At 45.6% G+C, this 24,813-nt stretch overlaps 1 long non-coding RNA gene across 2 annotated transcripts in view; it reads left to right on the top strand.

Annotated features, from left to right (window-relative positions):
* The window catches only part of LOC140494024 (uncharacterized), a 33,786-nt gene extending 10,009 nt beyond the window's left edge, over nt 1–23,777 (top strand). Inside the window, exons 5-6 of one of the 2 annotated variants that reach the window (XR_011963837.1) lie at nt 20,042–20,171; nt 20,706–23,777. This is a non-coding gene — a long non-coding RNA (uncharacterized lncRNA). The remainder of the gene's footprint in view (nt 1–20,041; nt 20,172–20,705) is intronic. The other variant, XR_011963836.1, reaches the window with a different exon arrangement.
* Nucleotides 23,778–24,813: the final 1,036 nt, after the last annotated feature.

Consider the following 24,813-nt stretch of genomic DNA (forward strand, 5'->3'; position numbering starts at 1 on the left):
TTGTAAAGCTGTAAGACTGTGTGCCTTTTTCTGAGTCTGTGGACTGTTCAGGTGCGGAGATGGCCATTTGTACAGTGATGTGCTCTTCCAGTTGGACATAGGAGATTAAGGAAAGTTTCAATGATCCTGATTGTCTGCAGGAAGTGAGGATGCAAATCCTGTAGGATTTCATGGATCAGATGGAGCGATGGTTAAAGGTAATGAAGAATTTACAGGAGCCGGGGGGTGTGATAGGTGGCAGTATCAGAAAGGTAGGAAAACTGCCGATCCAGTCAGGTAGATGGGTTTCCTCTCGGAAAGGGAGGAGTTGAGGGCAAGTAGTGCAGGAGTGTCCTGTGGTTATTTCCATCTCAAACAAGTGTACTATTTTGGGAAGCGTCAGGGGTCACAGACTCTCAGGGGAATATCGCACTGACAGCCAAGTTACGAGTGTAATGTGAGGTATATCAGGTTCCACGCGATCGATGGTGATAGGGGGCTCTCTAGTCTACAGCACAGACTGCAGTTTCTGTAGCTAACAGTGAGACATCAGAATGGGGTGGTGCCTCCTTACTGTCTGAGTGAAGGATGGCTCCGAGGGTGCAGAATATTCTGAAAGGTGAGAATGATCAGTGGGAGGTCGCTGTACACTGGTACCAATGACATAAGTGGGAATAGCAGGGTAGAGCAGATGAATGCGTGGCCAAGGATCTGATACAGGGGAGAAGGATTCACGTTTTTGGATCATTGGAATCTCTGCTGGGGTAGAATTGACGTGCATAAAAAAGATGGATTAGACCTGAATTGGAAGGTGTCTAATATCCAAGCAGGGAGATTTGCTAGTGCTACTCGGGAGACATTAAACCAGTGAGGGCATGTGGGTAAGCCTAAAGAGATAGTGAGAAAGGAGGTAAGTCTGAGGCGGGTACAGTTGAGAAGTTAGACAGGCAAGGGCAAGGTACAGAATGAGGTAGGACTGACAAGGTACAATAGATAATAGGTGCAGGAATAGGCCATTCTGCCCTTTTGAGTCAGCACCACCATTCATTATGATCATGGCTGATTATCCACAATTAGTATCCTGTTCCTGTCTTATCTCCGTAACACTTGATTCCATTACCTTTTAACAGCTCTATCCATCTCTTTCTTGAAAGTATCCAGAGACTTGGCCTCCACTGCCTTCTGGGGCAGAGCATTCCATAAACCCACTACTCTCTGGGTGAAGACATTTCTCCTCAACTCTGTTCTAAATGGCCTCTCCCTTATTGTTAAAGTGTGTCCTCTGGTTCTGGACTCACCCATCCGTTGAAACATGCTTCCTGCCTCCAGAATGTCCAACCCTTTAATAATCTTGGGGGTCTCAATCAGATCCCCTCTCAGACTTCTAAACTCGAGTGTATACAAGCTCAGTCACTCCAATCTTTCAACGTATGATCATACCGCCATTCCGGGAATTGACCTTGTGACCCTACCCAACACTCCCTCAATAGCCACAATGCTCTTCCTCAAATGTGGAGACCAAAACTGTACGCAATACTCCAGGTGCGGTCTTAACAGGGCCCTGTACAGCTGCAGAAGTACCTCTTTGCTCCTATACTCAATTCCTCTTGATATGAGGGCCAGCATGCAGTGAGCTTTCTTCACTACCTGCTGTACCTACATGCTTGCTTTCATTGACTGATGTACAAGAATACATATATCTCGGTGTACTTCTTCTTTACCAAACATGACTCCTTTTAGATAGTAATCTGCCTTCCTGTTCTTGCTTCCAAAGTGGATAACCACACATTTATCCACATTAAACTGCATCTGCTATGCATCCGTCCACTCGCCTAGCCTGTCCAAGTTAACCTGTATTCTCATAACATCCTCCTCACACTTCACCCTGCCACCCAGCTTTGTGTCATCAGCAAATTTGCTAATATTACTTTTAATATGTTCATCTATATTATTAATGTATATTGTAAACAGCTGCGGTCCCAGCACCGAACCTTGTCATACCCCACTAGTCACTGCCTGCCATTCCAAAAGGAAACGTTTATCACTACTCTTTGCTTCCTGTCAGCCAGCCGATTTTCAATCACAGTCAATATATTCCCCTTTGTAAATCCATGCTGACTCTGACGAATCCTATTACTGCTATCCAAAGGAGCCATACTTTCATATCTTATAATTGACTCCAGCATCTTTCTCACCACTGACATCAAGCTAACCGGTCTATAATTCCTTGTTTTCTCTATCCCACCTTTCTTGAAAAGTGGGACAACATTAGCCACCCTGCAATCTGACTCTACGTCTCCTGATTCTGTGTCTCCCCCTTCGCAAGGGACTGAATGTCATCCCTCACCAACAGGGCCATTCCACACCCTCTGCCCATCAGTCTGTCCTTTTGATAGCACTGCACTGCAGTTATTTCAATGCAAGAGGTTTGACAGGGAAAGCAGATGAGCTTAAGATAAGGTTTTGAACAAGGGACTGGGATATAGTAGGTACTACAGAAACGTGGCTTAGTTTGGACAGGACAGGTAGCTTAATGTTCCAGGGAAGAGATGTAAGAGAGTAGTTGGATTGGTGTTTTTGATTAGGGATAACATTGTTGTGCTTATGGAAGATATTCATGGGAGTTCGCCCGTTGAAATTACTTGGGTGGAACTGGGAAATAAGGACAGGATGATCACCTTATTGAGGTTGTCTGTGTGGGTTTCACCCGGGTGCTCTGGTTTCCTCCCAAGGTTCAAAGATGTGCAGATTGGGTGGATAATCCAGGCTGAATTGCCGATATTGTTCAGGTATGTGCAGGTTGGGTGGATTGGCCATGTGAAATTGCCCATAGTTTTCAGGGATGTGCAGGCTAGGTGGATTGGCCATGAGAAATGCAGCGTTACAGGGGTAAGATAAAAGGCTCTGAGGGTCAGTGTGGATGTGATGGGCCGAATGCCCTGTTTCCACACTTGGGATTCTCTGACGATAATTCAACTAGTTTTAAAATAGTTGCAGAAAATAATAGACCAGATCTAAAAGTTGGTGTTCAAAATTGGACAATGATGAATTACGACGGTACAAGGCGAGAACTTTCAATTTTTTTTGCAACCCCCAGGTGAAGGGACGGCTGGAAAGTGGGAACATAAGAACAGAAGGAATAGGAGCAGGAGTAGGCCATCTGGCCCCTCGAGCCTGCACTACCATTCAATAAGATCAGGGCTGATCTTTTCATGGCCTCCGCTCCACATTCCTGCTCTCTCACCATAACCCTTAATTCCTTTGCTGTTTGCAAATCTACATTTTGCCTTAAAGACATTCAAGTTGATAATGTCAACTGCTACACTCAACAGGGAATTCCAAAGATTCATAACCCTTTCACTGAAGAGGTTCCTCCTCAACTCTGTCCTAAATGAGATAACCTCTTATTTTGACGTCATGCTGTCTAGGTTGACCCGCCCCCTAATGGAAATAACCTCCCTGCTTCTATCTTATCTATTCCCTTCTTCATTTTATTTTTTCCAATACAGCCTCCCATTCTTCTAAATTCCAACAAGTATAGTCCCAGTGTATTCAGTCTCTCCACATAGAACAACCCTCTCAACTCCCGACTCAAACTAGTGACCCTCCTCTGCACCCCTTTCAGTGTCAGTACATTATTGCTGAAGTAAGGAGACCAAACCTGTACACAGTACTCCAGGTGTGGCCTCACCAGCATCCTGTACAGCTGCAGCATAACCATCCCTCTAGCAAGGAAGGACAATAGACTCTTCACCATCTCTTTTAGTCCCCTGGGATGCATTCCATTACGACCAGGAGACCCATGTACCTTTGGGCTGTTATCTTTCCCAACACTACCTCTTTACTGAGAATGACAGTTTCCATGTCCTCATTTGCCATTGACTCCATAGGCCTGTGAAAATGAGACAACAAGAGTACATAGACAGTCTGTTCCTGTTACGGCCAAGTCTGGTAGATGTAGAGAATGCTGTGTGTCTAGAGAAATTGACGGTCTGGTCAAAAGGATGATGGAGGGAGATGGCACGGACAGACAGCTGAGTTTGAGTGAATCCCTCTGACTATAGGGGCAGTAGGAGTACACTTGAAAGAAAACGGGAGGGCAAAAAGGATACATGAGATAGCTTTGGGGGGAAAGAGGTTTAAGGACAATCCAAAGAGATTCTACAAAACACTTAAGGACGAAAGAGTAACCAGGCAGAGAGTACGGACCCTCAAAGATCAACAAGGCTGTCTCTGGAACCACAGAAGGTGAGAGAGCTACTATCTGAGGATTTCATGTCAGCTTTTACTGAAAGAGAATATGGAAGCTAGAGACTTTGGAGAAATAAATAGTAATAACTTGACAACTATCCATATTAGAGGAGGTTGTACTGGATGTCTTATACATAAAGCTGAGTAAATCTGTGGGAACTGATCAGGTGTATCCCAAATCTTTGTGGGAAGTTACGGAAGTGATTGCCGTGCCCCTCGCTTAGATATTTCTATCACCGACAGCCACAGGTGAGGTGCTGCAAGACAGGCGCCATTATTTGAGAAAGGTGATGAGGAAAGGCCAGGGAACAATACACTGGTGAGCCTAAAGTTAGTGGCAGACAAGGTGTTGGAAGGAATTCTGAAGGACAGGTTTATATGTAATTGGAAAGGCATGAAGTGATTAGGGATAGTCAGCATGGCTTTGTCCATAAATCACTAACTTGGACTTCAGAAAGACTTTCAAAAAGGTTCCACATAACAGCCTGGTTAGCAAGTTAGACACCATGGGATACAGAGAGAACCAGCTATTTGGATACAAATTGGCTGGAAGGTTGGAGACGGAGGATAGTGCTTTTCGGACTGGAGGCCTGTGATGAGCAATATGGTGTAAGGATCAGTGCTGGGTCCACTACTTTTCATCATTTATATCGATGATTTCTATGTCAATATATGAGGTATAGATCGTCGGTTTACAGTGGACTTCAAAATTGGAGGCGCACTGGACAGCGAAGGTGACCTCAGAGTACAATGGGAGTTCAATCAAATGGGCTGAGGTGTGTCAGATCGTTTTTATTTCAGATAAATGTGAGGTGCTCCATTTTGGAAAAGCAAATTAGGGCAGGAATTATATACTTAATGGGAAGCTCCTGGGGAGTGATGCTGAACAAAGAGACCTTGGAGTTCAGGTTCATAGTTCCTTGAAAGCGGAAGCATAGACAGGGTAGTGAAGGTGTTTGGTGTACTTGCCTTTACTGGTCAGAGCATTGAGTAGTGGAGTTGGGACGTCATTTTGCGGCTGCACAGCACATTGATTCAGCCACTTCTGGAATTCTGCTTTCAGTCCTGGTCTCTCTGCTATCAGAATGATATTGTGAAACATGAAAGGGCTCGGAAAAGATCCACAAAGATGTTGTCAGGGTTGAGGGTTTGAGCTATATAGGTAGAGGGTGAATAGGCTGGGGCTGTTTTCCCTGGAGCATCAGATACAATTGTGAGGGGCATGGATAGGGTGAAATCCCAGGGTCTTATTCCCAGGATATGTGAGTCCAATGCTTGGGGGCACAAGCTTCAGGTGTGAGGGAAAAGATTTAAAAGGGATCTAAGGGGCAATGTTTTCAGCTGAACATCGTATGTGTATGTAATGAGCTGCTAAAAGAAGTGTGGATGCTGGTACAATTACCAAATTATGCTTTTGAGATGTTGTACGTGATTAGCAAAGGTTTAGATGAATATAGGCCAAGAGCTGGCATATGGGATGAGATTAATTTAGGATATCTGGTTGGCATGGACAAGTTGGATCGAAGGTTCTGTTTCTCTGCTGTACATCTTTATGGCACTACTAAAATTAGGATGGGTATCTCTTTTATGGAGAGTTAGCAGAAGGTCAGATAATTCTCCTTGGAGTTGAGAAGGCTAGGCAGTGATTTTGACCAGGAGCAGACTTGAATCCAGTATATTTAATTTACAGAGAGACAGAGGGAGAAATTATTAACGTCACAATTTTTAGTAACTACCTTCAGGTAACTGGCAAATAATGCAGGTTAAAAATGCGAAGATTATTTTACTCACTACGTTCTGAGCATCTGGAACAGTTTGACCGACAGCTGGATGCAGATTCAGTAGTTATTGTCAAAATAAATTTGGGATTTAACTTTTTTAATGAAGGATTTGGAGGGCTACAGGCAAATGGGAGGTGAGATGGGATAGACTGGCACCATCTCCAGAGGGAGAGAGTACAGCCCCAATGGGCTGAATAGCCCCAAACCCCTGTGCTTTGTGTTACTGCACCATTCACTGTGAATGATGAAGCTCATCCCAGGGCAGAGTCATAGACACCTACAGCATGGAATTAGACTCTTTGGTCAAACTGGTCCATGCCGACCAGATATCCCAACCTAATCTAGTCCCATTTGCCAACACTTGGCACATATCCCTCTACAAACTTCCTATTCACATACCCATCCAGATGCCAAGTGGTGTAATTGTACCAGCCTCCACCACTTCCCTGAACGGAAGATTCCATACACGCACCAATCTCAGTGTGAAAAAAGTTGCATCTAGGGTCCCTTTTAAATCTTTCCCCTCTCACCTTAAATCTACACCTTCTCCTTCTAGACTTCCCCACCCCAGGGAAAAGTCCTTGTCTATTTTTCCCATCTATACTCCTCATGATTTTATAAAGCTCTCTCCCCTCAGCATCCGATGCTCTTGAGAGGAGCCTGTCACAATGGGTTTCGGGTGATTGACAGCAGCTTCAGACCAATAGGAGAATTGGCGTGATCCTCCAGCCAATGGGAGTGAATTGGGGTGTGTCCAGCAGGCCAACACGTGGCCATGATCTGTGCAGGCGCAGTGTCACGGTGAGGGGGACCTAGTGAGTGTGAAGGGAGTGGGAGAGTCTGCAAAGTCTGGGGAAGAAAAGGAGCGATTGTGGACTAGGAGGGTTTATAAATGCACGGTTTTAGGCTGCTAGACCTGAATTAGAAATTCCTGGTAAATTAGAACCAAAAGAACTGCGGATGCTGTCAATCTCACACAACAACCAAAAGGGACTGGTAAAGCTCAGCAGGTCTGGCAGCATCTGTGAAGAGAAATCAGAGTTAAAACTTTGGTCAGCTGACCCTTCCTCAGAACAGATGTTACTGAAAAGAAATGTCGGTTTATATGGAGAAGGTAGGGGTTAAGGAGTAAATGATAGGTGGTGATAGAGTCCAAAGAGATGGGAGCAATTGGACAAAGGAGTGGATAATGATCTGGCTGGGGGAGGGTGAATAGCTGTTTATGGGGACTGTTAGTGACTAACCATAGTTAATGTGTAATGGTAGGCTGTAATAACAAGGCCTGGCATGTGGGTTAAGAGGCTAGGGCACTAGGACATTGGAGAGTTCAGGACCTAAAATTATTGAATTTGATACTGGGGCTCGAGCGGTGCAGGGTCCCCAAGTAGAAGATGAGGTGTTGTCTTCCAGCTTGCGTTAACGTGTGGCGCTGGAAAAGCACAGCAGATCAGGCAGCATCTCAGGAGCAAGAGAATCAACGTTTTGGGCATATTCCTTTCATCAGGAATGCCGGGATTAGAGGGGGAGGGGGAGTAGTAAGAGGGCTGAGAGATAAATAAGAGAGATGTGTGGGGTTGGTGAGAAGGGAGCTAGGAGGGCAATAGGTAGATGTAGGTGGATGGTAATGGAGAGAGGGTGGAGTGGATAATTGGAAAGGAAGATATGGGACAGCTCAAGAGGGTGGTGTCGAGTTGGAGGGTTGGACCTGCGATAAGGCAGGGGAAGGGAGATGAGGAAACCTTGATTCTGTGGTTAAAAGGTCCCAATGTGGAAGATGAGGTTTTCTTCCTCCAGACGTCGGGTGGCTGGGATTTGGTGGTGGATGTGGCCCAGGACTTGCATGTCCTTGGCGGAGTGGGTGGGGAAGTTGAAGTGGTCGGCCACAGGATGGTGGGGTTGGTTGGTGCATGTGTCCCAGAAATGTTCCCTGAAACATTCCGCAAGTTGGTGTCCTGACTCCCCAGTGGACAAGAGGCCACATCGAAAGCAAAGGCCATAATAGGTGGGGTGTTTGGATGTGCAGGAAAATCTCTGCTGGATGTGGAAGGGTCCTTTGGAGGTGAGGGGGGAGGTGTGGGCACAGGTTTTACACTTCTTACATTGACAAATGAAGGTGCTGGGAGTGGAGGGTGGGTTAGTGGGGAGCATGGATCTGACTAGGAATTCACAGGGAATGGTCTCTGTGGAATGCTGAAACGAATGGAGAGGGAAATATATTTGGTGGGATCTGATTGTAGGTGGTGGAAATGGTGGAGGATGATGTGTTGTATCTGGGTGGAAGGTGAGGACTGGGAGGTCTATCCTTGTTGCAGTTGGAGAGGTGTGGTTCAATGGCAGAGGTGTGGGAAGTGGTGGAGATACACTGGAGAGTATTGTTGACCACATGGGAGGGGAAATTGCAGTCCTTGAAATATGGGGTGTTCTAGAGTGTTCTGCCAGCTTGCATCAAGCTTCACTGGAACACTGCAGTAAGTATGAAACAGAGATGTTGGACAGGGAACAGACTCGTGTGTTAAAGTGATAGGCAACTGGAAGTTCAGGGTCTGTTTTGCAGCAGAATGTAGATCATCAGCTGCCATTTCCAGCACCTCCACTGAGATGCCGCCAGACGCAGGTTCCTGTCCCCTCCATTAACAGCTATGCACCCTCCCAGCCAGATTGTTATCCACTCCTTTGTCTTTCCAAATGTTCCTGTCTCTCTTTGGGCTCTGTCCCCACCTATTATTTACTCTTTAATCCCTATCTCCTGCAGTCCAAAGATATGCAGGTTAGGTGAATTGGCCCAGCTAAATTTCTCGTAGTGTTCAGGGATGTATAGGTTAGGTGCATTAGTCAGGGGAAATGTCGAAGAATAGGGTCAGGGAATGGGTTTGGTTGAGAAACTCTTCAGAGAGTGGGTGTGGACTTGTTGGGCCAAAAGGTCTGTTACCACACATAGGGATTCTATTTTTCCCAACTTCCGTCGGTTCTGAGGGAGGGTCATTATACCTAGAATGAGCCTTGGTATGTGCAGGAGGAGGAAACGGGAAATGGGAGTTGGATCCAGTTTAGATTGGGAGGGTTTAATTTCACTCTGTACAGGTAGTTAGGCCTGAATTAGAAACTCTTGGTCCCATGTTTACAGCAAATGGGAAAACGGCTGTGGGCCTCAGTCAGTGATAGGCCCTGGGTTATGGTCGCCATCTTTACTTGGGGCAAGGTACAGCGAGGCACATGGACATGTCCTCTTCCTGGGTGGGGAAGGGGTGATTTGAAGAGGAACATTTACACATCAAACACATACCAAGAGAAGTGTTTGCTTTCACTATTCATCTTGCATTGACTGTGAGCTTTGTTTTCTGAATTCATTTTACAGGATATTAATTGAGAATAATTGAGACAGGGATCTCAAAAGCAATTTTCTATAATCAGCAGGGTCATCAGAATCTGAATACCATTGACATTTAACTGTGGAAAGGGGAAAGGTTTGTCTGTTCTGTCTGTGGGAAAGTATCTTTTATTTTCGAGCAAAAATCAGAAAGATATTCAAATTTGTGGTTGGATCACCCTTTGGGTTTGTGCTCTATTCTGGGCCCTGCAGCTGTGGAAGGTGATATTGCCCTGAGAGGGAGCACAGATTTATCCAAATTACACCTTGTCTCTTTTTCAGAGATGTCAGATTTTGTCCCAGTCACCCACTTCATGATGTTAGCCTGTAAACTCCTTATTTTCAATTCCCTGCAAACTTCTCATTAAAATTCCTTGTGGACTCAAATTCCAGCACCATTTCAGGTGAAATGTCCCAGGTTCTGACAACTGTCTGTTCATTCAGAAACTGCTGAAGTCCATGTTGACTCTGGGATTACAAAGGGCTGAATTGAAAGATGAGGTGCTGTCCCTGAGCTCCCATTGAGATACATTGGAACAGTACAGGAGGCTGAGGGCAGTGGAGGTGTGAGAAGACCATGAAAATGACAGGGCTGCACTGTGAGGGCTGCTTGGCTCAATGAGTGCGTTTTGGAGTTGGGTGTAAACAGAGGGAGGGGAGACAGGGAGAAGGTGAAGTTCAGCTTCAGTTTTAGTTCAGGCTGTTCAGAAATTCACATGTTCCCAATGGGAACTGCCAAGTTGTAAGTGATACCTGCTAAGTTTACTTTAAAATAGATTCTAAAAGTGTAAAATGTCAGCTTAAGTAAAGATCGGGGCTTTTGATTATAAAGGACATGTTTGAAGTGAAGGAAGGTTGCTAGATCATTTATATTCTCTTAATGGGAGTAACAAGCTGAAACTAGAGAGACGTTGTGACAGGATACCTCAGACCCGTGGTGTGCTCCTCTTGCACAATATGGGAAATAAGGGACGCTTCCAGTGTCTGTGACGGCTATATGTGCAGGAAGAGTGCCCATCTGCAATTACTGGGAAACTGTTTTTCAGACCTGGAGCTGTGAGTGGACTCACTGTTGAGAATCTGCGATACTGAGAATGTTATGGACAGCACGTTTAGTGAGTTAGTAACACTGCAGGTGAGGGTTACACAGGCAGATAGGGAATGAGTGATCATCAGATCAAGTAAAAGGCTCAGGAAGGAAGTGCAGGACAACCCAGTGATCATTCCCCTTCTCAAACAGATATTGTGCAGCGGTTGGGGTTCTATACGAGTGGGGTGGACTCTCTGGGGAAATCAGCAACAGCCAGGTTCATGACACCACAGATAGCTCCGCTGCACAGAACTGGAGGAAGGAGAATGGCAGACCCATAGTGACAGGCGATTCAGTAGTCAGGGCCAGAGACAGGCGCATCTGTGGCCACAGACATAAATCCACGACAGTGGAATTGAACCCAGGTCTATTTATTGATAAGTGCACAGACCAATAAAGGTCAGCGTCCCAAATGCAGCCTTCAGCACTTGGTCACCCTGAAACTCTACTTTCCAGGGTCTGTGCACTTGTTCTGAGCCCTTCAGAGGGATTGAAGGGGATAGGGAGAGAACAGGAACAGGGTTGTGTTGTAGATCTACAAAATAACGGTCACCCTCCGCTCTCGGTCTTCCCCCTCTATCTCCCACTTCCCATTGTGTCTCCTCCCAACCGCAGGGAAAAGACCTATCCATGCCCCTACTGATTTTATAAACCTCTTTTCAGTCACCCATCAGCCTCTGACGCTCCAGGGAAAACAGTGTATTCAGTGTCTACCTGTAGCTCAAATTCTCCAACCCTGGCAACATGCTTGTAATACTATTCTGGCCACTTTCAACTTTCACAATATTGTTTTGATAGGAAGAAGACCAGAATTGCACACAATATTCCAAGAGTGGCCTAACAAATGTCCTGTACAGCTGCAATATGTCCTCCCAACTCCTATACTCAGTACTCTGACCAATAAGTGAAAGCATACTAAACACCTTCTTCACTATCCTATCTATCTGCGATTCTGCTTTCAAGGAGCTATGAACCTGCACTCCAAGGTCTCTTTGTTCAGCAGCACTCCCGAGGACCTTACCATTAAGTGTATACATCCTGCTAATATTTGCTTTTCCAAAATGCAGCACCTCACATTTATCTAAATTAACCTCCACCTGCCAGTCCTCAGCACATTCAACCATCTGATCAAGATCCCGTTATACGCTGAGGTAATCCTCTTCACTGTCCACTACTCCTCCAATTTTGGTGTCATCTTACTAACATTACTTCCTATATTCACATCCAAATCATTGATATAAATTATGAAAATTAGTGGATCCAGCGCCGATCCTTTGTGACACCCCACTGGTCTCCAATCTGAAAAGCAACCTTCCACCACCACCCTCTATCTTCTACCTTTGAACAAGTTTGTATCCAAATGGCTAGTTCTCCCTGTATTCCATGAGATCAACCTTGCTAACCAGTCTCCCATGGAGAACCTTGTTGAACCCCTTATTGAAGTCCATGTAGATCATTTCCACTGCTTTGCCCTCATGAATCCTCTTTGTTACTTCAAAAAAAATGACTCAAGGACATGAGACGTGATTTCTCATACACAAAGCCATGATTAATATCCAGGACTTAACTTTGTACATTGGGATCTGTGTCGTTATGCGTGTTAATATTCTGGATAAAGTTCATGTACATCAGGTTTGTGTTAGTGACTGTGTGTTGAGTCTTGTTAATATCACCCACACAGGTAAGTTCCATTTGAAAGGCAGTCCCGATATCCCTAACCCCGCTCCCATCTGCTCTGTCTCCATCCCCACCATAGACAGTAAGTGGGAGGAGCTCATGGAGTTTCCATGTGAGAGAGATTGAGAAAATCTTCCCTTCTATCCACTAGCCCACCACGAAATTGTGTCCTTACCTCTGAACCAGGACAATCGACCTCAGAGTTGAGTAACAGCATCTTTGAAAAGGCTGATTGGAAAACGTGCCCAAGCCACCAGGCCATAATGTCTCCCAGCTGTCCCTGCCTGAGCCTCAACAGAACCTTCCTGTAGTTTCTCCCATTGCTCTCCTGTCAGACTCTCCCATTGCTCACTTTGTCCAGGATCCCCTCCTGCTGCTGCACTGCTCCTGTCCCTCACTGACCTGTCCATCCCCCAGTGTTCTCCACATTCATTCATTGTTTACAATATCCAGCCCTGCCCCCTCCACCCTATTGGACAGCTGCTGCTGTCAATCACCCAGCTTCGTGTGTGATCTGGAGCATGTGCGGCAGGAGGGGAGAACAGTGCACTGGCGCAGTGCTGGCCAATTGTTGGTGTATGTGCAGGGCGGGCCAGTGCCAGGAGGGAGGCTGTGCGTGTGTGGGATTAATCTGTCATTGGCAGTTTCCTCCCTCTGGGAACAGGACCCAGGGAAATGGCCCCTGCCCTGATATCTGACAAGTGGTCGGCTATCAGTGGGGGGAGCATTTTGCAGAAAGTTATCAGAACTCGGGTGAAGATTCAGGAATATTATGGAAAGGAACACAGAAGGGCCTGTAATTAAAGTTCTAATTTAGTTCATCTTAGTTCAATCAGATATGATTTGGCCAGTATGTACAGGATGGCTTTCATCAGAGGGTCTGTGTGGGGGAAATAAATAAAATGTTCCAGATTGGGGGAAAAAAAATCAGTTTGGTTCTGACCAGGAAGGAAACCTGGGAGGTGGGGATAGGATTCACCAACATCCAGGAGGCTCCGAGTCAGATTCATTGATTTGATTAGATTAGATTCCTACAGTGTGGAAACAGGCCCTTCGGCCCAACCAATCCACACCAACCCTCGGAAGAGTAACCCACCCAGACCCATTTCCCTCTGACTAATGCACAAAACACTATGGGCAATTTAGCATGGCTAATTCACCTGACCTACGCATCTTTGGACTTTGGGAGGAAACCTTTTTTTGGTTCTTAGTCTGCAGGCAGGAGCTAGGTAGCTGATTTCAAAGAGAAGAGAGAGTGTGTGAGAACTGGTTGTGGAGGAAAAAGGGTGAGGAGATTGGTTTGGATTTCAGTTCACAGAAGAGAGCAATTGTGAGACGGAGATTTAAAGCTTTGGGGGAACAAAGAAACTACAGTTTAATACTATATAATTGTCTTATGAATTTCCATCCTGTGTTAATGGCGGTGACTTGTTTTCTCTGTTGTGTGTACTGAAATGGCGGATTTGTGGATGAGAAATTCAAATTGAACTCCATGTTCAGTTTTGATAGTTACTTGATCCGTGCCGATCTGAATATCATTGGACTTTTCACGTGGAAGGAAAGGTGTGTATTCTGTCCGTGGGCGAATATTTCAAATGTCAGTGTGACTGGAAAAGTACTGAGACACAGCCAAGTCCATGTTAGAGTGGTGACTGTGGAGAGAGAGTTCATTTGTTGTTAAAAGTCTGAAAAAAAAATCATGGCATATTTCCCAGGAACAATTAAGCTGCAGATTTGTTTTGTATGAGGACAATTTTTTAATTAACCATACAACCAGACAGACACAAGGATGCCTGCACCATGGAAAAAATTATGAAAACGGGATTGTAGTAAAGGAATTAATTCTCGATCATGGTCTGTAATCCATTGACATTGTCACGTCGGTTCCAGTGCCATGGGGAGACACTGGAAACGTGATGAGTGCAGTGTAGGTTTCAGTTATTAAACTGGAAAAAGTGCAGAAGAAATTTACAAGAATTTTTGCCAGGGCTCGGGTCTGAGTTATAGGGAGAAGTTGGACACGCGAGGAATTTTTTTTGTTTAGAGCAGAGGAAACAGAGAGGGGAATCTTTTCTGGATGTGTATAAGAACATGAGATGCTGAGGTAAGGTGAATGCACTCAGTCTCTTTCCCAGGGAATCAAGGAGTGGAGGGCATCAGTTTAAGGTCAGAGGAGAAATTATGAAAGGGTACCTGAGGGACAACAGTTCTACACAGAGGGTGGTATGTATATTTGGAATGAGGTGCCAGTGGAAGTGGCTGAGGTGGGTGCATTAACAACATGTAAAAGACATTTGGACAAATACATGGATAGGAAAGGGTCAGAAGCAGACGGGCCAAGTGCAGGGAAATGGGGTTAGCATGGATGGACATTCTGGTTAGCATATGGGCCAGTTTGGGCCAAAGGGCCTGTCTCTGCTGTAGGATTCTGACTCCAAGTATATTTACTATTTCTCCCACTATCTCTGGTAGCACCCTGGGATGTATTCCATCAGGGCAAAGAGACTTGTCTACCTTGCGCTCCATTAGCTTGCCTAGCTTTAACACTTTCGTGATAATTATTGTTCCTTGCTCCTCACCTTCCTCAGTTTCCTTATCAATTACTGGCATGTTCTTCGTATCCTCCACTGTGAAGACTGACTGCTGTGTACTCATATTCCTGAACTCTGCTGGATAGGAATAACTGGGCACAGAACTCTGAGAGGTCTTCTTTGAGTCTTTATTGATGAGACATGGCAGTTACCTGGATAGTGTACATGCAAAACGCCTTCAGGCAGCATCAGGTAACTCCCTGCCTTTCCGATGTATGGCTCCCAAAATATACCTTTGTGGTTTGTGGTTTTCAATGGACGCTGTCTCTCAGTATTATTTCCATGGCAACGGCAGTTTAAAAAGTCGAGTTCAGCTCAACACTTTGTGGTTAAACCACATACCCCTCCCTCACGCCCCTGTGGCTCAGTCAGATATCTGACCGGCACTTCAGTTTCAGTGGGGCTGTCTGTCAGGATTCTGATGCTAGCACTCTTCGGGGGGGTTTAAACTAATTTGGCAGGGGGATGGGATCCGGACTTGTAGTCCAGCAAGTAAGCTAGCTGTGTGTCAGGATGTCCAAGACTGTAGGGAGGCTGTGGAGAAGGTAGCACTGACAGGGACTACTTACGGACACAGAGATGGGCTCAAGTGCGTGTACTTCAATGCAAGGAGTATCAGAAATAAGGTGGGTGAACTTAAGGCATGGATCGGTACCTGGGACTACGATGTTGTAGCCATCACGGAAACATGGATAGATGAGGGACAGGAATGGCTGTTGGAGGTTCCTGGTTACAGATGTTTCAGTAAGATTAGGGAGGGTGGTAAAAAAGGAGGGGGGGTGGCATTGCTAATTAGAAATGGTATAACGGCTGCAGAAAGGAAGTTTGAGGGAGATCTGCCTCTGGAGGTAGTATGGGCTGAAGTCAGAAATAGGAAAGGTGCAGTCACCTTGTTGGGTGTTTATTATAGGCCCCCCAATAGCAGCAAAGATGTGGAGAAACAGATTGGGAAACAGATTTTGGAAAGGTGCAGAAGCCACAGGGTCGTAGTCATGGGCGACTTCAACTTCCCAAATATTGATTGGAAGCTCTTTAGATCAAGTAGATTGGATGGGGCGGTGTTTGTGCAGTGTGTCCAGGAAGCTTTTCTAACGCAGTATGTAGATTGTCCAACCAGAGGGGAGGCCATATTGGATTTGGTACTCGGTAACGAACCGGGACAAGTGGTGGGCTTGTTAGTGGGTGAACATTTTGGTGATGGCGACCACAATTCTGTCACTTTCACCTTGGTTATGGAGAGGGATAGGTGCACACAACAAGGAAGTTTTTACAATTGGGGGAAGGGAAATTACGATGCTGTAAGACAGGATTTGAGGAGCATACGTTGGGAGCATAGGCTGTCAGGGAAGGATGTGGTGGAAATGTGGGACTTTTTCAAGGAGCAGATACGACGTGTCCTTGATATGTATGTACCGATCAGGCAGGAAAGAAATGGTCGTGTGAGGGAGCCTTGGTTGACGAGGGAGGTTGAATGTCTAGTAAAGAGGAAGAAGGAGGCTTACATAAGGTTGAGGAAACAAGGTTCAGACAGAGCAGTGGAGGGATACAGGATAGCCAGAAGGGACCTGAAGAAAGGGATTAGGAGAGCTAAGAGAGGGCATGAAAAATCCCTGGCGGATAGGATCAAGGATAACCCCAAGGCATTCTATGCGTATGTGAGAAACCTGAGAATGACGAGAACGAGGGTAGGTCCGATCAAGGACAGTGGTGGGAGACTGTGTATTGAGTCGGAAGAGATAGGAGAGGTCTTGAACAAGTACTTCTCTTCAGTATTTACGAACGAGAGGGACTGTATTGTTGAAGAGGAGAGTGTGAAACGGACTGATAAGCTAGAAGAGATATCTGTTAGGAAGGAAGATGTGTTGGACATTTTGAACAACTTGAGGATAGACAAGTCCCCCGGGCCTGACGGGATATATCCTAGGATTATGTGGGAAGCAAGAGAGGAAATTGCAGTACCGTTGGCAATGATCTTCTCGTCTTCACTGGCAACGGGGGTGGTACCAGGGGACTGGAGAGTAGCGAATGTTGTGCCCCTGTTCAAAAAAGGGAATAGGGATAACCCCGGGAATTACAGGCCAGTTAGTCTTACTTCTGTGGTAGGCAAAGTAATGGAAAGGGTACTGAGGGATAGGATTTACGAGTATCTGGAACGGCACTGCTTGATTAGGGACAGCCAGCACGGATTTGTGAAGGGTAGGTCTTGCCTTACAAGTCTTATTGAATTCTTCGAGGAGGTGACCAAGCATGTGGATGAGGGTAGAGCAGTGGATGTAGTGTACATGGATTTTAGTAAGGCATTTGATAAGGTTCCCCATGGTAGGCTTATGCGGAAAGTCAGGAGGCATGGGATAGAGGGAAATTTGGCCAATTGGATAGAAAACTGGCTAACCGGTCGAAGTCAGAGAGTGGTGGTAGATGGTAAATATTCAGCATGGAGTCCAGTTACAAGTGGAGTTCCGCAGGGATCAGTTCTGGGTCCTCTGCTGTTTGTAATTTTTATTAATGACTTAGATGAGGGAGTCGAAGGGTGGGTCAGTAAATTTGCAGATGATACAAAGATAGGTGGAGTTGTGGACAGTGAGGAGGGCTGTTGTCGGCTGCAGAGGGACTTAGATATGATGCAGAGCTGGGCTGAGGAGTGGCAGATGGAGTTCAACCCTGCCAAGTGTGAAGTTGTCCATTTTGGAAGAACAAATAAGAATGCGGAATACAGGGTTAATGGTAGGGTTCTTGGTCAGGTGGAGGAACAGAGGGATCTTGGGGTCTATGTACATAGATCTTTGAAGGTTGCCACTCAGGTGGATAGAGTTTGTAAGAAGGCCTATGGAGTATTATCGTTCATTAGCAGAGGGATTGAATTCAAGAGTCGTGAGGTGATGTTGCAGCTGTACAGGACTTTGGTTAGGCCACATTTGGAGTACTGTGTGCAGTTCTGGTCGCCTCACTTTAGGAAAGATGTGGAAGCTTTGGAGAGGGTGCAGAGAAGATTTACCAGGATGTTGCCTGGAATGGAGAGTAGGTCATACGAGGATAGGTTGAGAGTTCTCGGCCTTTTCTCGTTGGAACGGCGAAGGATGAGGGGTGACTTGATAGAGGTTTATAAGATGATCAGAGGAATAGATAGAGTAGACAGTCAGAAACTTTTTCCCCGGGTACAACAGAGTGTTACAAGGGGACATAAATTTAAGGTGAAGGGTGGAAGGTATAGGGGAGATGTCAGGGGTGGGTTCTTCACCCAGAGAGTGGTGGGGGCATGGAATGCGCTGCCCGTGGGAGTGGTAGAGTCAGATTCATTGGCGACCTTTAAGCGGCATTTGGATAGGTACATGGATGGGTGCTTAATCTAGGATAGAAGTTCGGCACAACATCGTGGGCCGAAGGGCCTGTTCTGTGCTGTATTGTTCTATGTTCTATGATGTGGAAGATCAGGTATTGGAGTGGGGTGGGCAAAGTTAAAAACCACACATCACCAGGTTATAGTCCAATAGGTTTATTTGGAAGTACAAGCTTTTGGGGTGTGCTATGATTTTGAACTTGATCAGGATTATCTCTATGGTAACAGTTAAGTGCTTCAACAATTACAGAGGCCATATGTTCCCTACACAATAGGTTCCCCTCTAGCAATATAAACAGCTATTCTGGCCCTGGGGATAGCTACTCATCACTTTTCTCCCCCAATCCCATCTAGCTTTCTGTTGATCTTTAAAGTTTTTCTCATCTCCTCGATTCTCCTTGGTCTTTGCCAATTTGAATGCTTTCTATTTCAGTTTGATAAACTCCCTTATTTCTTTAGTCACCTAGGGCAGATTACTCCTTTTCCTACAGTCCTTCCTTTTCACTGATATATACTTTTGCTGAGCAGTTTGAAAAATTCTTTGATATTCCTCCACTGTCTCTCAACTGTCCCACCCTAAAGTCTTTGCTTTCAGTCTACATTAGCCAACTCCTGCCTCATCCTATTGTTTTAGCACAGGAGCATGGGATTGGATTTAATCTTCCCGCTTTCCAACTGTATTCGAAATTCAACCAGACTTATCACAAGTCTTTTATCAGATTACGAGGTGAGATGATGTTTCCTGGGTGTTTTGGTTTTCATCGCCAGAGACCTTGGCTTTGTAATTAAGTACAGGATAGATATTCACAATAGAGTATTCTGGACGGTGTGAATGTACTACACAGTTTAAAACCATAAATTACCGTCTCCCCTCAGTTTTCATGATTTGGAGATGCCGGTGTTGAACTGGGGTGTACAAAGTTAAAAATCACACAACACCAGGTTATAGTCCTTCAGGTTTAATTGGAAGCACACTAGATTTCGGAGCATTGCTCCTTCATCATGATCAAATTAAACCTGTCGGACGATAACTTGTGTGATTATTTAACTCACCTTAGTTTAAAATTGCAAAATCATTATCTCCTACACGCTTCCTCACTATCTAAGTTTGGAACGCTAATCCACCTGACTATCCTGCTTTTTCCGAAAATCTCCTTTGGTGAAGGTGGTGAGTTTTGGATTCAACTTACCAGTTATTACTGTAAGAAGATAAGCCCTGGGCACAGGGGAGGCAACGCAGCCCTTCGAACCAGCTCCACCATTTAATACGGTGATGATTGAGCTCACCTCGGTCTCAGCTGGATTTTCCCACCTGCTCTCTCTCTCTCACCCTTCAACTCATTGCAAATTCAACATCTGTATCTCTTCAGTAAATTTGCTCATTGTCCTGGCATCCACTGCATTTTGAATAGGAAATTTCACAGATTCACAGCACATTGATATAGGTACATTCTTCTTCATGAGAATAGAATAGAAACAGGGTAATCGTCCATAGAGTCCACACCAACCCTATAATCCATCCCATTCAGTCTCACCCATTCCCTGTATTTCCCATAGTTAATGGCTTAACCTGCACAGGCATGGACACTGTGGGAATTTAGCATCGCCAACCTACTTAACCTGCACATCTTTGGACTGTGGGATGAAACTGCAGCACCCAGAGGAAACTTGCACAGACACAGGGAGAACGTGTAAACTCCACACAGTCACCTAAGGCTGGGATCAAATCCAGGTCCCTGACGATGTGAGTCAGCAATGCTAACCATTGAGCCACCTCTGCATAAAATCTGCTCCTCCTATTAACCACCCCACTCCACAGTTGGCTAAATCTATATTCCTTACATCAGAAATCAGGTTGTGGAAGCAGATGTCTCAGTAAAACCCAGTGGCGGTCCATATGTTCTGTGTGTCTGAATGTGGATCCGATACACAACACCCTCCAGTCCACACTTTTCATTCACTTTCCAGAGACGGGGCTCCAGTGGCTTCATGGGGACTACAACTTCCACAATCCCTGAAGCAGGGCCCACACGTGTGTGGGGAAACCTGGCACTGTACATGTACAGAAAGTGGGCCGATTTTGCAGCATGTGCTTTGGGTAAGTATACTTTGCAGAAAGTATTTCACACTGTGATTGGCTGGAGGAGGAATGCATCTGCTCATAGTATTGATCTGTTGAGGGGTCAGTGTCACCACATCCATATAGGACCATCCTCCATCCCCAACTCATTGCAATGATGGGAATCAACTAATGAGGAACGAAGAAGGATCTGACCCATTCTCCCAGCCTGAAGGTTCCTCTTCTGTCCAGGATCTGCCACCTCCCTTTCTGTTTCCGTCTGTTTCATTCTGCTGTTACATTATTGACTTGCAGCAACTGAAGGGAAAGGAAGTGAACCCAGAAAGGGTGCAGAGTCTAACCAGGACGGGAAGTGGTGGCATGGATCTGTTTATCAGTTACTCCATGAGAATGAGGAGGGTGTACATTAGGGGGTAGCAGAGTCAGAACGGTGGGAGAGAGTAAGTGGTCTGGAGGGTTACAGCTTCGGGGGAAGAAAGGGGAAAAAGATATTCCAGAGAAATTAGAATAGTCAGCTCTGAATTTCTAATCTGTACATATTCCTTTATTCAGGGTGCTAGATGGTGAAGATTTGCAGACTGAAATCTCAAAATCATGTGCAGATTGTGATTAGATTAAACAACATTTGAAGAACCAAAGATGGAGAATCACTCGGCCAAAATCCTGCAACACTCTCTCTCCCAGCGTTGTCGGTCTCTCTGTGCCAAATGGACTGTGAATGGTACAAGACAGCAGTTCACTACCATCTTCTCAATGGTAACGAGAGATGGGGAATAAATGCTGGCTGAGCCAGTGATGCCCATATCCTGGAAACGGTTTCTATCTCTAGTTGCTGAAACCCATTGATGTTCCTGCAGGATGAAGAGGGACGCTGAGTGTATCGTCCAGGAGGCAGCACCATCACATTACCACTTCCTACACCCACACAGTAACACCGCAACATCACTGGAACAAAAGACAGTGAAACCAAAGGAGGACTTAGATATAGTCTTTGAGATAACGTCATGAAAGGGGATTGGAACAGAGCAGGAACAGGAGACTGAGCTGGATGGTCAGCTGTTTCCCATTGAATGGTGGAGCAGGATTGAAAGGCTGAATGGTCTCCTCCTGCTGCTATCTCCCAGGTATGTATATAGCCATGGAGCCCGGGTAGGAAGAAGTGGGCAGGGAATCTCCAGAAGATTGCACTTCCACAACAGTTTTCAGTGATGGATGGTTTGATGGATTTTATTTAACATTTATCTTTAAAACAAGGTTTGTAAATTTTGGTTTTAAAATGTCGTAAAAGCTTTTTGCACAGCAAATAAAATTAAAGAAAATAAATTAAACTGTCTGAATATAACAGTTTTAAAGTTTTCAACCTTTGTAAAACAAAATCCTGTCTGTTCCCAGACACCATCACTTTCCAGTTCCTCAAACTCCAGGGAAATATTCCCTCCTTATCTGAACCTTTGGTTTGATTTAACTGCTTTTCAGTTCTCGTTCTGTGAGCTGTGAAGCGTTCTTTTTCCCTATTTCTCCGACCCAGAAATGTGATCACAGCGACCTTCCCACCATCAAAATCATCATTATGCCATTTTGCTTTTGGTTAACATATAATCACCAGCAGTGCAAAAGTGAGGACTGCAGATGCTGGAAACCAGAGCCTAGATTAGGGTTGTGCTGGAAAAGGCCTCTCGCCAAAACGTTGATTTTCCAGCTCCTTGGATCCTGCCTGATCTGCTGTGCTTTTCCAGCACCACTCTAATCTAGACATATAATTAACAGCAGTAAACCATTGGTGTAACCAAATAAATATTTCCAAACAAAGCCCATTACAGGCCAAGCAAACCATTACAAGTGACAGAGTGAGAAGGGATTAAATCAGAGTTGTGAGGAGGGGGCAGTGGTGGAGATAAAGCACTGTATCCCCTGCGGTGCCCACCTCCATCTAAAGGCATCCAGAGCACTGATGCACACCACATGCTTCTTCTCCAAGGACACCCTGCTGTGTAGCCTTTATCCTCAATCATAGAATAAAATCCCTACAGTGTGGAAGGAGAGCATTGGCCCATCAAACCCCACCGACCATCCGAAGAACATCATGCCCAGAGCACTGTAACACTGCAGTTCCCATGGCTGATCCACCTAGACTGCACAATCCTGGATCCTGTGGTCATTTTAGCACAACTGATCCACCTGACCTGCACATCTTTGGACTGTGGGAAGAAACCAGAGCACCTGGAGGGGACCCACACTATCATGGGGAGAATGTGGGAACTCCACACAGGCCGTTGACCAAGGCTGGACTCCAACCTTGTACCTGATGCTGTGAAGCAGCCGTGCTACAGTCACAATTTAAATCAAAGCAGATGATACCTGTTTATTGTCACATTGCTGTTTGTGGAGACTTACTGCCTAGAGAGACATCCTGAGGTTCAGAAAGTGGCAATGTAAGTTCAGTCACCTCCAGCCCAGTAAATGTGGTTATCAACAACATCAATACTCCAGCAGTGTCATCATGTACAAGGTCCACTCCTGACTCTGATGGACAGTAACATCAGAATCAGAGTCCTGCAGTCCACATGGAGCAGGGGGATGACCACTTCCCTGTGAGCACTCACTGGGCTCTCAGTCGGGTTGAAGACGCAGCAAATCCCTTGTAACACATAGGGGTGAACAGCTCCTACCCAGTGTGAACACGCTGGGGTCTCAGGGGGTGGGATGAATCACTGAATCCCTTCTCCCACACTGACCATCTGAATGTCCTCTCCCCTGTATGGCCTCACTGGGGTCTCAGTGGGGCAGGATGAATCACTGAATCCTCTCTCACACACTGACCATCTGAATGGCCTCTCCCCCTGTGTGGGCTCACTGGGGACTCCGCAGGTCCTGTATTTGAGTGAATCTCCCCCCACACTGGGAACAAGTGAATGATCTTTCCCAAGAGTGAGCTCGCTGGTGTTTAAGCAGGTCAGAGGACTGATGAATGCTTTCCCACACACTGAGCAGGTGAATGGCCTCTCCACGGTGGGAATGCAGCAATGTCTCCGCAGGTGAGAGATTTGAATGAATCCTTTCTCACAGATGGAGCAGGTGAAGGGTCTGAACCAACTGTGCCATCTCTGGTGCCTCAGCAGGTTGTAAGATCGAGTAAATCCCTTCCCATACGTCGGGCAGGTGAATGGCCTCTCCGCAGTGTGACTGTGTCAGTGAGTGTCCCACTGGGAGGGTTAAGTGAATTCCTTATTCTGATTGAGCCCGTACTCCTGTTTCTCTCAGTTATTATTGACAATCTCACACCAGAACCTGTTCCAGAGTGTGTTCCAGAAGATGCAGAATGGTCAGCTGCAGCTGGTCACCTGACCGGTCACTGGTCCTGAAAGGTTCACTCTCCACAGATGCTGCCAGATCTGCTGAATTTTTCCAGCGATTTGTGGGTTTTTTTCTGATTTCCCAGCATTTGCAGATGTTTAGTTTTCCAATACTCCTCTTGTCTGTTGCAGAGGAGTTTATTGATGAAATTAGAGGGTTTTGAAAATTGTACGTTAGGTCACACATCAGCTATGATCATCATGAATGGCAGAGCAGAGTTGAGGGGCTGAATGGCCTCCTCCTGTTCCAATGAAAGTTAACCATTGTCAGCTTGTGGCAACATTTCCCCTCACTGCTCACTTCACCTCCATGTCGAACACACTGTTACTGACTGAACAAACCTCCTGTGTTTGAAATTAACCTGCTCATGTTCAGTGGCTCCCTCTCCTGCCACCCGGGTTTAACTCTCATCATGGAATGCTGTCTTGTATTACTGCAGGAATGCTTACAAGGACTAATCCTGGAGTCTGGATCCCCTGGGATCCACAAACCCCGTTTATTTCCTTCTTCCTATTTCATTCGGGCTATTGAACTCTCGGTTTCAATCCAATCTCCTGTCATGCTCTTCAACATGTCCATGTGGGTGGACTAGAGGCAGCTGGGATTTAATGAAGGGAAGTGGGGATGAGGCGGAAGCATGAAGAAAGGTGACAGCAAATAAAGCTCTCATTGTAACCGCAGAGTTTCTCCATGACCCAGTGAGTGGTGAGGCACCTGAGTTTGTGGGCGGAGACAGTTTCAATCAGCGATTTGGTAAGACACTCAGACATTGACCTGTCCATCTGATTGTTAACTCAGACAGATAGAAAGAAAGATGCACATTTAGACAGCACCTTTGATGATCTGGGGCAATGAAACATGCTTCCAACCCAATAATTTCAACCTCAAATCTCTGAAAACACAGACACAAAGCTTTCTACTTGTAACAGGTTGTCTCTCAGTGTCCTCTTTTCTTGTGAAAAGCGTTTTGAGCTGTTCAGCCATTCCTGGTGATTATAACCGTTAATGTTCCTGTAAGATTTGTGACTGAACCTTTATTTTCCGCTTCCTTGTGAGTGATGAAAGTAGCAGAAACAGTTCCCGACCTGTGAGGGGTTTCGTTTGGAGTATTTATATTTACAAATCCATTCCCACCCTCACATACAGTGTGAAATTGATGTAAAACTGAAGGAAATGAGTGAGTGAGCACCCACAGAATCATAAAGGAAGCATATGTATCTGAGTTGAATGAACCTGGCATGAGGAAAACATGACAACAATCACAATTAGTTAGAATCACAGAATCCCGTGGGTGCAGAAAGACTCT

Source organism: Chiloscyllium punctatum, chromosome 23 (genome assembly GCF_047496795.1).
Source record: "Chiloscyllium punctatum isolate Juve2018m chromosome 23, sChiPun1.3, whole genome shotgun sequence".
Classification (NCBI taxonomy): Eukaryota; Metazoa; Chordata; class Chondrichthyes; order Orectolobiformes; family Hemiscylliidae; genus Chiloscyllium; species Chiloscyllium punctatum.